The sequence below is a fragment of the Arachis ipaensis genome, chromosome B09, assembly GCF_000816755.2.
Source record: "Arachis ipaensis cultivar K30076 chromosome B09, Araip1.1, whole genome shotgun sequence".
Classification (NCBI taxonomy): Eukaryota; Viridiplantae; Streptophyta; class Magnoliopsida; order Fabales; family Fabaceae; genus Arachis; species Arachis ipaensis.
In genome coordinates, this window is record NC_029793.2 from 88,047,312 (window position 1) to 88,059,630 (window position 12,319).

Below are 12,319 nucleotides of genomic sequence, written 5' to 3' on the forward strand. Positions count from 1 at the left end.
CGCCACCCACGCCCCCTTCCCTTCCTCCCCTTTTTCTCCCATCTACCCCCATTACCCTTCCTGAAGCCCCTGCCTCCGAACAGCCACCGCCTCCGCCACCCTCCTCCGTCGCGCCAGACGCCACCGCCACCATCCCTCAGCCACCTCTCTGCCCCACTCTCCTTAATTTGCCTACCAGGTTCCGACGAACGCCACCCTTCTATCCATTCGTAGTTAATTCATATTTTTCTATTTATGTTCATATTTAGGCTAGTTAGATATGCATGTTGTAGTGGATTTTAGGTTGTTAGGTAGCCTAGGATGTGGTTAGTAGATTTAGGCCTGATTAATTGCGCTGTTCGCATTTCTTGTTTTCTACTTTTTGCAATTCTGCTGTTACTGTTAGTATTGTTCATATGCTGTAATTTCTTGTTTCATGCTGCTCTTTACACTGCTTTTCCATGTTCATATTCCTTATATGTAACTGCAGCTATATTTTTAACTCATATGAACTCTTATGACTGCTGTTTATTTTCTGGGACAATCCAATTTTAGCCAGAATACTGCCCAATTTTCTGTAAAACTGTTCTGCTTTCATTCATGTTTTGGTTTTAGCACTTTTAAATTCTGCTTCACTCTGCTTTTACCAAACCAATTCATGAATGCCAGGGCAAGCTTTCTTATCCTTTTTGATTTTCTGGTTTTTAATCTGCATTTTTGATGATTAGATTCCAATTTTTGCTATTTCTATATCTATCTAAATCATCATCAACCTAATTTCCTTGTTTGGATATGAGTTACTTATATCTTCTCATTGTGAATGCCTGTTACTTAGAATATGATCATTATGCCACTTTCTTTGAACCACTTTTTACTAACTCCCTAATTTTAACTTCCTAAACTCTTTTTCAATTCTAACCAACCTAACCTTTCAAAACATCTCTTCTGGTTTTTCACTTTCTTTTAACCTTCTAACCAAGGCATAATGTTAATTTTTCTAATTAACATGACTTCCATTACATTTTGGATGGTGAATTCTTCTTTTCGGACTTTTCACTCCTTTACAATCCTTAATGCAAATTTACTTAACTCAATTTCCTCTTCTATTGCTCCTTTGCCACTTTGTGTTTCTTTTGATTATTTGCCTATTTGTTTTTCTGTTTTTATTATATCCTGGTTTTCTATTTTTCAGGATGTCTTCCAGCCAAAGAAAAGGAAAAGCAAAGGCAACTACTGGCAAACGTAAAAGAGGAGAATCCTCCATGTCCATCCTGGATATCATGCACGATGACTTCTTACGGGAGAAAAACTTTACCCCGCAAGAGAAGGCCGACCAGCTACTCCCTGCTACTGATCCAGTAAAGTTCGCAAATCGATATTGTGAGCTGAAGTATCCGGTGTTTGCAACCTCCAGGAACCTGTACCTGGAGAGGACTTTGAAAATCCCAGAAGAACTCCAGCAATCCACCTCTGAGCAAATCAAACAAAGAGGCTGGTTCTTCCTGGAGAGAAACCTGACTGAGGTCAATGCATCTTGGGTAAGGGAATTCTACTGCAATTACTTCAAAACTTCCCTAGATGCAGTGAACCTTAGGGGGAGGCAGATTCTGGTCACTGAAGAGGCCATAGAGGATGTTCTGAAGCTTCTGCCTAAATCTGATCAGCTGGATGGCTATCAAAGAGCTGAGGAGGATATGCGCTTCATGGAATTTGATTGGGATGCAGTCAAGGCCAGGATAGCCCTTGACCCGACCGTTCCATGGATCATGGGTCAGAACACCACCATGCCTAAGGGAATCAAGCGGATTTACTTAAATGATGAGGCTCGGCTATGGCACCAGATCCTGAGAAATTTTGTCATGCCGAGTACCCATGAAACAGAGATACCTGCCGCTATGATCACCCTCCTATGGTGTGTGATGAAGGGTAAGGACCTGTACCTACCACGCTTTATTCGGTACTATATGGCCAGGGTCCACGTCCGAGGCACTCTACCCTTTCCTTATCTGATTACACAGCTAGGCCGTCGAGTTGGCGTGCCTTGGGAGGATGCTGATGAGAAGCCACCTGCTGCAGAATGCAAGAAGATTATCCTTCACAGCAGGAACTTTCTGGCTTTGGGCTACAGACCTCCATTCCTCACTTCTACTATTGAGACAGCCACACCATCTGCCGGCCCCTCTTCTTCCACAACTACCCCAGCTACCCCTGCTACCACCACTGCACCTCCACCTACCTCAGAGCCCATCTATCACCTAGTGCACCACCTATTTCGACGGCTTGACCAGATGGAGCGTCGCAACAAGCGATGCTATGAGCACCTGAAGCTGATGATACGATCTGGCGACATCTCCTCCGAGCCTAACACACCATCCGAGGCATCTGAGGAGGAGGCAGATGATCACGAGGCAGAGACCCATCCACAGAGTAAGGCTGCGCAGGCAGGCACAGAGCAGGCCGCATCACATCAGGAGGCTCCGCCTCAGATTCAGGCTGTAGACCCCGAGATCCCTATCCAGTCAGCACCTCCTCTGCAACAGGCAGAACCTCAGACCACCACCACAGAGACTCCAGCTACCCACCCTTCCAGTGATGACACCCCTTCACACCCTACTTGAGTGAGCATCAGGGACGATGCTTCATTTTAAGTGTGGGGAGGTCGCCATCTCTGGCGTATTCTTTTGGTGAACCACTATAGACTCTTTCATTTTATTTTGCTATTTTTCTATATTTTTCTCTTTATTTTTATTTTTATTTTCCCAATACTTATATATTGCTATTTTCATGTATTTATACTCTATTTTCTGCATTTTGCACTTTAGTTCATATTTTAGCCATTTAGTTTAGTTGCAATTCTAACTTATTAGTTATAGAAATTGTGGATTAATTAGTATAGTTTACCCTTTTTAGCATAAGATAGCTTAGTTTAATTTGAAAATATAAAAAGAAAATAAACTAGAGACTTGAACATAATAGAAACAACCCACACCTTGTATATATAGCATTTCATGTTAGCTAGTTAACAACATTTCATCAAGGAGAAACATAAACTTTAAAGCCATTCAAAATAAATTTTACATTGAGAATAATGGGAACTTTTAATTTTACTTGCATGACATACATAATTGATAAATGATTTTTGAGCTAGAGAATACACAGCCTCTGAGTTTTGAGCTTAATTGTATGGTTACATTCAAACCATAATTTTTATTCCTGTGTGTTCCGCCCTTCTTATTTATTCTGATGTTCTTTACTTTGTTTTAATCTATATGTCCGATTATAGAATAGAAATCCATACCAAGAGAGTGATTGAGGCTATTGTTTGATTTTAGCTCACTTATCCCAAATTAGCCTACCTTTTACATCACCCTTGTCAACCCCCTTGAACCTTTAAACCCCCTCTTATTCTATAAACCACAATACTAGCCTTAAGCAGAAAAACAAAATAAAAATCCCAAGTTGAATCCTTAGTTAGCTTAAGATAGAAAGTGTGTAATTGTTTAAGTGTGGGAAACCTATTGGGAACATGGATGATAAAAACAAAAGGTAGAAAAGTTGAAAAGAATAAAATAATTCAAATAAAAATTTTAGGAAGCATGCTCATGTAAAATCAAATAATTGAATTACCATGTGCATTAAAAAAATGTGTTATTTTTCAGTATTTGAATAAAGGGGATACAAAAGAATTCCCCACATGCAAAATAAAGCAATGCACATGGGACAAGATAAAAATTAAAATATGAGCATGTATCAAAAGTGGGAAAAATATGGGAAAATAGGTAAAGAAGCTCTGCTTTACAAAGTATGTATGTTAGGTAAGATCTTAGACTAATCAAGGATTCGCTTAATTAGCTCACTTAGCCTTATACATATACCCTTACCTTTACTTTGGCCCCATTACAACCTTAATTAAAGACCTCATGACTTTTGTATGCCTATATTCTATAATTGTTGATTGGTTAGATGAAGAACAAAGTTATAGAAAGGAAGGATAAAAAGAAGAATAGAGTGATTAACCCAATGAACACTGAGTGACTAGAGAGTAAATACAAAATCCAGTGAGGGTTCAATAGCTCATTAACATATATCTCTGCTTGAATTATTAATTGTCTTGCAAGTTTATAAAATGTTTTTCTCTCCCGTCTCAATTGTAAAAGTGCTTTATCATATATAAATATATATATATATATATATGACTCCTTGAGAATGTGAATTAATTCAACTACATGTAAGATTTATATACAAGTGAATAACAATTAAGAATTGCATGATGCATGTAGGTAGTTGCATTTAGAGTAGATTGCATTGCATGAGATTCCACCACTTTAACCTTAACTTACTCTTTATCTTGGACTTAGCATGAGGACATGCTATTGTTTAAGTGTGGGGAGGTTGATAAACCCATATTTTATGATATATTTTGTGCTTAATCTGAGTGATTTATTCAATTCTTCACCCACTTATTCATATTAATTGCATGGTTTTACTTTCCCTTCCTTATTATGTGATGTATGTGAAAAACATGTTTCCTATGCTTAAAAATAATTATTTTGATTACCCTTTATTTTCATTCGATGTCGTGATTCGTGTGTTGAGTAGTTTCAGATCTTCTAAGGCAGGAATGACTTAAAGGATGGAAAAAAAACATACAAAATGGGAAGGAAAGCATAAAATGGAGTTTTTGAAGAAACTGGCAGCCACGAGATCGCATGGGCGACGCGGCCGCATGCTAGCGCGAAGAGACATTAACGCGGCCGCATGACTGACGCGACCGCGCGCCTTGAGCGAAACGCATATGACGCGGACGCATGACTGACGTGACCGCGTGACAAGGAAAAACTCCCAATGACGCGACCACATGACCCACGCGGACGCGTGACAGAGGCCACGCACCAGAAATTGCAGAAAACGCTCATAGCGAATTCTGAAGCCCTTTTTGGCCCAAATCCAAGTCTAGAAGGCATAGACCAGAGGTTATGAAGTGGGGGAATGCATCCATTCGGGGAGAGTCTCGAATTAGTTAGTATTCATGAATTAGATGTAGCCTTGAGGGAGGTTCTCTCCTCTCTCTTTAGGATTAGGATTTAGATTTAGGATTTTATTCGCTTTCCGGATTATCTCTTTAACATGTTCAATACTCCTTTTTATTATGTTCTCAATTTAATTATGAATTCTTCTATGTTACAGATCACTCTTTGAATTAATGTTAATTGAGGTATTTCAGTTTAATATTACTTTCTTTTATTTATGTTACTTTTATCCCCAATCTGAAGATATTTTTATTCCAGTAGATTTACTTTTCCCCTTTCGGTCTTGGTTAAGAAATCAGTAACTCAGGAGTTATCAAACTCAAACATGATTGATAATCGTTATCTTTGCTAATTGAATTGAACTTCAATAATCCCAATCTTTCCTTAGGGATTAACTAGGATTTGAGGATCTAACTAATTAGTCACTTGACCTTCCCTTGCTCTAGCAAAGGTTAACTAAGTGGAATTAAGATTCAATTTTCATCATCGTTGATAAGGATAACTAGGATAAGACTTCTAATTTCTCATACCTTGCCAAAAGTTTATTTTACAGTTATTTATTTACTTTACAGTCTTTCACTTATTTTAATTACAATTTAAATTACTTGTTCCTCATCTTCACAACCCCAATTTACAATCTCCATAACCAATAATAAGAACATATTTCCCTGCAGTTCCTTGAGAAGACGACCCGAGGTTTGAATACTTCGGTTATCAATTTATTTAGGGATTTGTTACTTGTGACAACCAAAATGTTTGTATGAAAGGACTTTTGTTGGTTTAGAAACTATACTTGCAACGAGGATTTATCTACAAATTTCTAGACCACGCAAAAGTTCTCTCATCAGTAACGGCACCAAAAACTTAATACGCACATTCATAATCTTAGTTCTTTTTCACAACTTCGCACAACTAACCAGCAAGTGCACTGGGTCGTCCAATTAATAAACCTTACGTGAGTAAGGGTCGATCCCACGGAGATTGTCGGCTTGAAGCAAGCTATGGTCATCTTGCAAATCTCAGTCAGGCAGATTCAAATGGTTATGGTGAATTAATAGTTAAAATATAATTAAAATATAAATTAGGATAGAGATACTTATGTAATTCATTGGTGAGAGTTTCAGATAAGCGTATGGAGATGCTTTTGTTCCTTCTGAACCTCTGCTTTCCTACTACTTTCATATAATCACTCATACTCCTTTCCATGGCAAGCTGTATGTTGGGCATCACCGTTGTCAATGGCTACATCCCGTCCTCTCGGTGAAAATGGTCCAAATGCGCTGTCACCGCATGGCTAATCATCTGTTGGTTCTCGATCATGCTGGAATAGGATCCAGTGATCCTTTTTCGTCTGTCACTACGCCCAGCACTCGCGAGTTTGAAGCTTGTCACAGTCATCCCTTCCCAAATCCTACTCTAAATACCACAGACAAGGTTTAGACTTTCCGGATCTCAAGAATGGCCGCCAATAATTCTAGCCTATACCACGAAGACTCTGATCATAAATCAGGAGGCTAAGAGATATGCATTCAAGCTTGCTTTCATGTAGAACGGAAGTGTTTGTCAGGCACACGTTCATAAGTGAGAATGGTGATAAGCGTCACATAATCATCACATTCATCATGTTCCTGTGTGCGAATGAATATCTTAGAGAAGAAATAGGCTTGAGTTGAATAGAAAAACAATAGTACTTTGCATTAATTCATGAGGAACAACAGAGCTCCACACCTTAATCTATGGTGTGTAGAAACTCTATCGTTGAAAATGCATAAGAACAAGGTCTAGGCATGGCCGAATGGCCAGCCTTCCCAAATGGCATATGAATTCGAAAATAGGGAAAAAGACTGACCCTTGATCAAGGATGATCAAAAAGATGTAAAATAAATCACTAAAAGTGGTTTTTATACTAAACTAGTAGCTAGGGTTACATAAGATAAGTAAATGATGTAGAAATCCACTTTGGAGCCCACTTGGTGTGTGCTTGGGCTGAGCATTGAGCTTTCATGTGTAGAGACTCTTTTTGGAGTTAAACGCCAGGTTGTAGCCTGTTTCCGGCGTTTAACTCTGATTTGCAACCTGTTTCTGGCGTTTAACTCCAGAATAGGGCAAGAAGTTGGCGTTTGAACGCCAGTTTGCATCGTCAAAACTCGGAAAAGTATTGACTATTATATATTGCTGGAAAGCCCTGGATGTCTACTTTCCAATGCAATTGAGAGTGTGCCAATTGGGTTTCTGTAGCTCCAGAAAATCCACTTCGAGTTCAGGGAGATCAGAATCCAACAGCATCTGCAGTCCTTCTTCAGCCTCTGAATCAGATTTTTGCTCAAGTCCCTCAATTTCAGCCAGAAATTACCTGAAATCACAGAAAAACACACAAAAATGTGAAAACTAATAAAATTATATTAAAAACTAATAAAATTATATTAAAAACTAACTAAATCATACTAAAAACTATGTAAAAATAATGCCAAAAAGCGTATAAATTATCCGCTCATCATTGGTGGTAAAGGAAGTGCTACTGCAGCTGCTGATGTAGAGGCTCCTGCTGGGGCTGATGACGAAGAGGGTCCAGCTCCCTCCTCCGCTACTCTAGCTCTAGATCGGTGCCGGGAAGGAGGCTTCTCGTTCACCCAAGACCCCCATGGAATGGTCACCGGCTCCTTCTCAGGGAGCAGTGGAGGTGGTGAGACGTCCTCTGGGAGCCATTGGACACTGGCCCGCTGAATTATCTGGGTGACAAGGATAGGAAATGGAAAGATACCTCTGATGTGGGCCCGCCACATGAACCGCCTGATCAGCTGGGGGTAATAGACTTCCTTCCCCTCAAGCACACAGCTGATCAAGATCAACATAGCCACAGGGATCTCTGAGAAGTGGGTAGTCGGCATGAGGTAATGGGCGAAAATCTGCTGCCATACCATGGCCTCCTTGCTCAGATAGATAAACCGCATCCCCTTTGGTGCCTTGTTTTCTGCATCCATGACCCAGGGAGCCTCCGGGGTAGCTACCACTGCCCTCAAGGCATCAAAATTGAAACTCATGCAGTGTAGCTCCACCTCGGCCTGCTCGAAGGCATCAGTATCACCTGCCTTGGGCCTACAGGTAAGGGCATCCTCAATAGCGTGCTCAGTGATGGGCACCTGAACACCTCTAACCAGGACCGAGTCAAGGGTGTGGCGAAAGAAGTTGCAATAGAATTCCTGCACCCAAGACCGGTTCACCCGGCTAAGCTCTCGATCCACAAAGTCCAAACCCATCCGCTCAATGCAGTGATTAATTGTTTGTCTTAGATCAGATGGAAGGACCAGCTGCTTTTTAACATTCAAGTTCTTTGAGTTATAGCTCGGGAACCGAAGTTCACAGTAGAGATTCGGAAACTTGACTGAATCCTGGGCAGGTAGGGATTGGTTCGCCCTTTCCACCTCATCAATAGGATTTTTAGAATAATCCACATAAGGGGAGAAAGGGGAATCTGAGGCCCTTTTCCTCTTTCTGGAGGTGGCCTTGCCTTTCCCTTTAGCCGACATCCTGAAAATTAGAATAGAACAGAGTATAAGTAATTAAACAAGTAGCAAGAAGCAAGGAAGAGCAAGTTCAGGATGTAAGATGGAAGACGAGTAATCATGATGTGAACCAAAATTGAAAACTTGGAATGTAAGTAAGCACAGAAAATAGAACTATTGACCAAGAATTCAAGGATTTGAACTAAATCTTACTACTTTCTTTCTGCAGGAGTAGAAAGAACATACTTGATTCAATCTAACTTGACTAGCCTTAAACGACCTTGCCTCACACAGTAAAGGGTTTAGGAAGAGAGGAGCTTTCCGAGTTGCTGTTTTCCTTGCTTTTGACTTTCTTATAAGCGGATGGGAGTGAATGCACCAAAAGAGATATAGAGAAGAATCTCCGAGATTGGAATTTCCTTTTCTATTCCAAGGACGGTCTAGTGTAACAATAATTCTAAATAGAATAGGTTACTTACGGCTTCGGGGACTGATTCCTATGAATTCAACAATGTACCATAAAGCTCATGTATTAGGCGCATTCACCATCATAACTCAAAAGAATGGTTAAAAAGTTAAGCAAAATGAAAATTGAAGTTAGGAGGTTAAACTAGTAAGTGAGTTAACAAGTAAGATTCGTAGTTAGTGTTATGATGGAAAACGGCCTAATTAAAAGAGAATTGCAAAATGTGTACACAATCATGTTCACACTCATAAGGGAAGTGCAGTCGTTGATGATGAAATATGAAATTACGAATGATGCAATTAATTGAAAACAAGTCATCAATCAATTCGTTGCAATAATTGATGTTGCAAGGTTTAACTGCATGTTGTGTAACGCGAAGCAAGATAGAAAGGAAATTGAGTGAAAGCGAGTTACACAAGTAGAATTCATCAATTATTTGCAATGCAAGAACCATATGCACAAAATCACAAATTAGATTGAATGGAGAGTGAAGCACAAGAATAAGACATTCAACTAACTTGAAAAGTGTAAACAAGGGATGGTTCAAAGCAAGTCATAGGAAATGTATGAAATATGGAAAAACTAACTCAAGGATACCTAAGAATTGAACTTGATGTAGCTTGGTGAATAAGTAATTTCAAAGCCAACAAGTTCAATCATAAGCAAGATGTTTGAAAGCAAAGCAATTCTAGAAAATTGGGCAGCATTTCGGCAGTAAGTCGGACGTTGCCGGACAGCAACTAACAGCAGGAAAGGCATATGAATCCAGAAAAAAGCAAGAAGCATAAACAAACAGCAGCAAAAAGGCAGTATACATGATGATCAGTGGGATGAACAAAACCAAGCAGCAACAACAGAATCAGAAAATGAGAAATGCAGCAGGCAGCAAAGTATGAAGAATGCATCACAGCAAAATGATTAATACCACTCAGCAAGCAATCAATATATGCACAATCAGATAAACAGATACGGCGCAATCATCAGGCCTAGAATCATCTATCCAGAACCTAACTACCTAACAGCAGAAATTTCTATCTATCCTATCAATCAAAATTCAAATTCTAATTAACAAAAATTAACAGTAAACTAATGAACGAAGAAAGAATGAAATAAGGGAAACATGGGAGTGACCTGGGAGCAGACCAGGGATGGAATGGGGGTAGGCAGTAGGGAGGAGGGGAGAATGGAAGTGCAGTGGCCGCCTCAGATGGTGGCGGTAGTGACCCCTCAGCGGCGCCGTAGGAGCCGGCACGGTGGCGGTTGAGGAAAGACAGAGAGGGTGAGGAAGTGAGAGGAAGAAGGAATGAATGATGAGGATAGAGAACGGGGGTGAGGGAAGGAAAGAAAGCGGCGACGGCGGCGGCGTGGCCGGCGGAGGTGACTAGGGAGAAGAGGGAGTTGAGAAGAGGGAGTTGGAGAAGAAGAATGGTGGAAGGGAGCGTCTACGCGAGTGTTCGTCGCGCCTTAGGGTTATCCTAATTTTGGAACTGACGCGGGCGCGCACAGTGCGCGTTCGCGTGCCTTGATGGATTTAGGGATGGACGCGGGAGCGTCTCGTGCGCTCATGCATGGCTGGAAGAATTAGCAAGCACGCGTACGCGTACTGTACGCGTGCGCATGTTATGAATTGGGCTGAGGGCTCAGTGCTGGCCCAGCGCTAGAACAACTCTCTGGATGAATGTATGGGCTGGGGCCAGCCGCTTAGGGACGCGTATGCGCAATGCGTGCATCCGCGTGCTTGGCCATCTGGTCTAGTTGCGCGCAAGCACGACGTGCGCGCTTGCGTGTTGCCCTTCATCACTGCAGGGACGCGCACGCGTACCGTGCGTGTCCGCGTGGGTCGAGTTGGGCTAAAGGCTCAACGTTTGCACAAGAGGGGCCCAACTCTTTGGAGTATAAGAGTGTATTAAAGAAGAAAACTACCTATGATGGCAACTCAAATCACTTATTAGGTATACATACAAGAGAATGGAAAGAGTTTACCATTGTGGGGTGTCTCCCACCTAGCACTTTTAGTTTAAGTCCTTAAGTTGGACATTTGGGAAGCTCTTGTCATGGTGGCTTATGCTTGTACTCATCCTTGAATCTCCAAGGATCATTGTGCCTCAAATGGTTGATAGAAATTCCAACCGTCTTCACCAAATTTGGGTGGAGTTCCACCCAAGATATGAGCTTCCATATTTGATCTACATGCTTCAATCCAGGATCCCATATCTTATTCTGACACCCATCTTTAAGTTGATTTCCATGAATTCTCCGTTCGGGAGGTTGACAAGTAGAACAAGTAGAATTCTCTTGAGCACACCAAGTCCTCTTCCTAGACCCATGTAAAGTAGCATTCATCCAATCATAGTCCCTATACTTTGAGGTTTTTACCTTGATGAGCCTAATTCCAAACCTCCAACCATTACACAACTCCCTTTTACTCTTAATTCCACAAAGAACTCTAAGTTGACCATCGTTTTCAATTAAATCATATTCAAGTGAGAAAGTAAAGCTTAGGGATAAGAATTTTACCCACTTGAATGTTGTGTTGGATGGTGACTTGGGGAGGGATACCTCCCCACACTTAGACAATGCGAGGTCTACTTCTTTGGCCTCTTCTTTAGTTGTTTCCACCTCTTCGCAAGCTTCTTCAATTTCAACCTTTTCCCTTTTATCACTTGGCTTGGTGTTGTCTTCAAGAACTTCAATTTCTTGCTCAATGAGAGGTGATTCAATTTTGGATAGGAATTCATTGATGAATGAATCCACCTCTTGATCAACCTCTTCATATTCTTCAATTTCGTTATACACCAATTCAACTTTTTCCCCTTGGTAGCTCTTTTCCGATTAACTCTCTTTAAAATTGCTCACCAAGGGTATGGAATGTTGTGCACATTCTTCTATAATTTCAACTTCATGTCCAATGGGAGAGGATTCCATTGTAGAGAGAAATTCATCCATGATTGAATCCATCTCTTGATAAGCCTCTTCCAAGTCTCCAACGATGACATGCCTTGGAGGTTGCGCACCCTCATCAACATCAATATCAAGCTTCATGGAAGAGTGCTCCATGATGCTACATTCCCATGGACTTTCAACATCTCCCAAATCTTCAACCAGTTCTTCCTTTTCTTTAATAACCATAGGCTTCTCCAATTGTTCCAACACAAAGTGGCATCCCTCATTTTCCACCGGAATTTTTAATCTCTCCTTCATGCTATGCTCTTCAATTGATTCTTCACATGTGGCTATGGAAACACCTTGAGTGTTCAAGCATTAGTAGGCTAAAGTATGCACTACTTTAGTCAAATTAGTCACAAACTCTAGGGTGTTCCTTTGCATATCCGCTTGTCTTT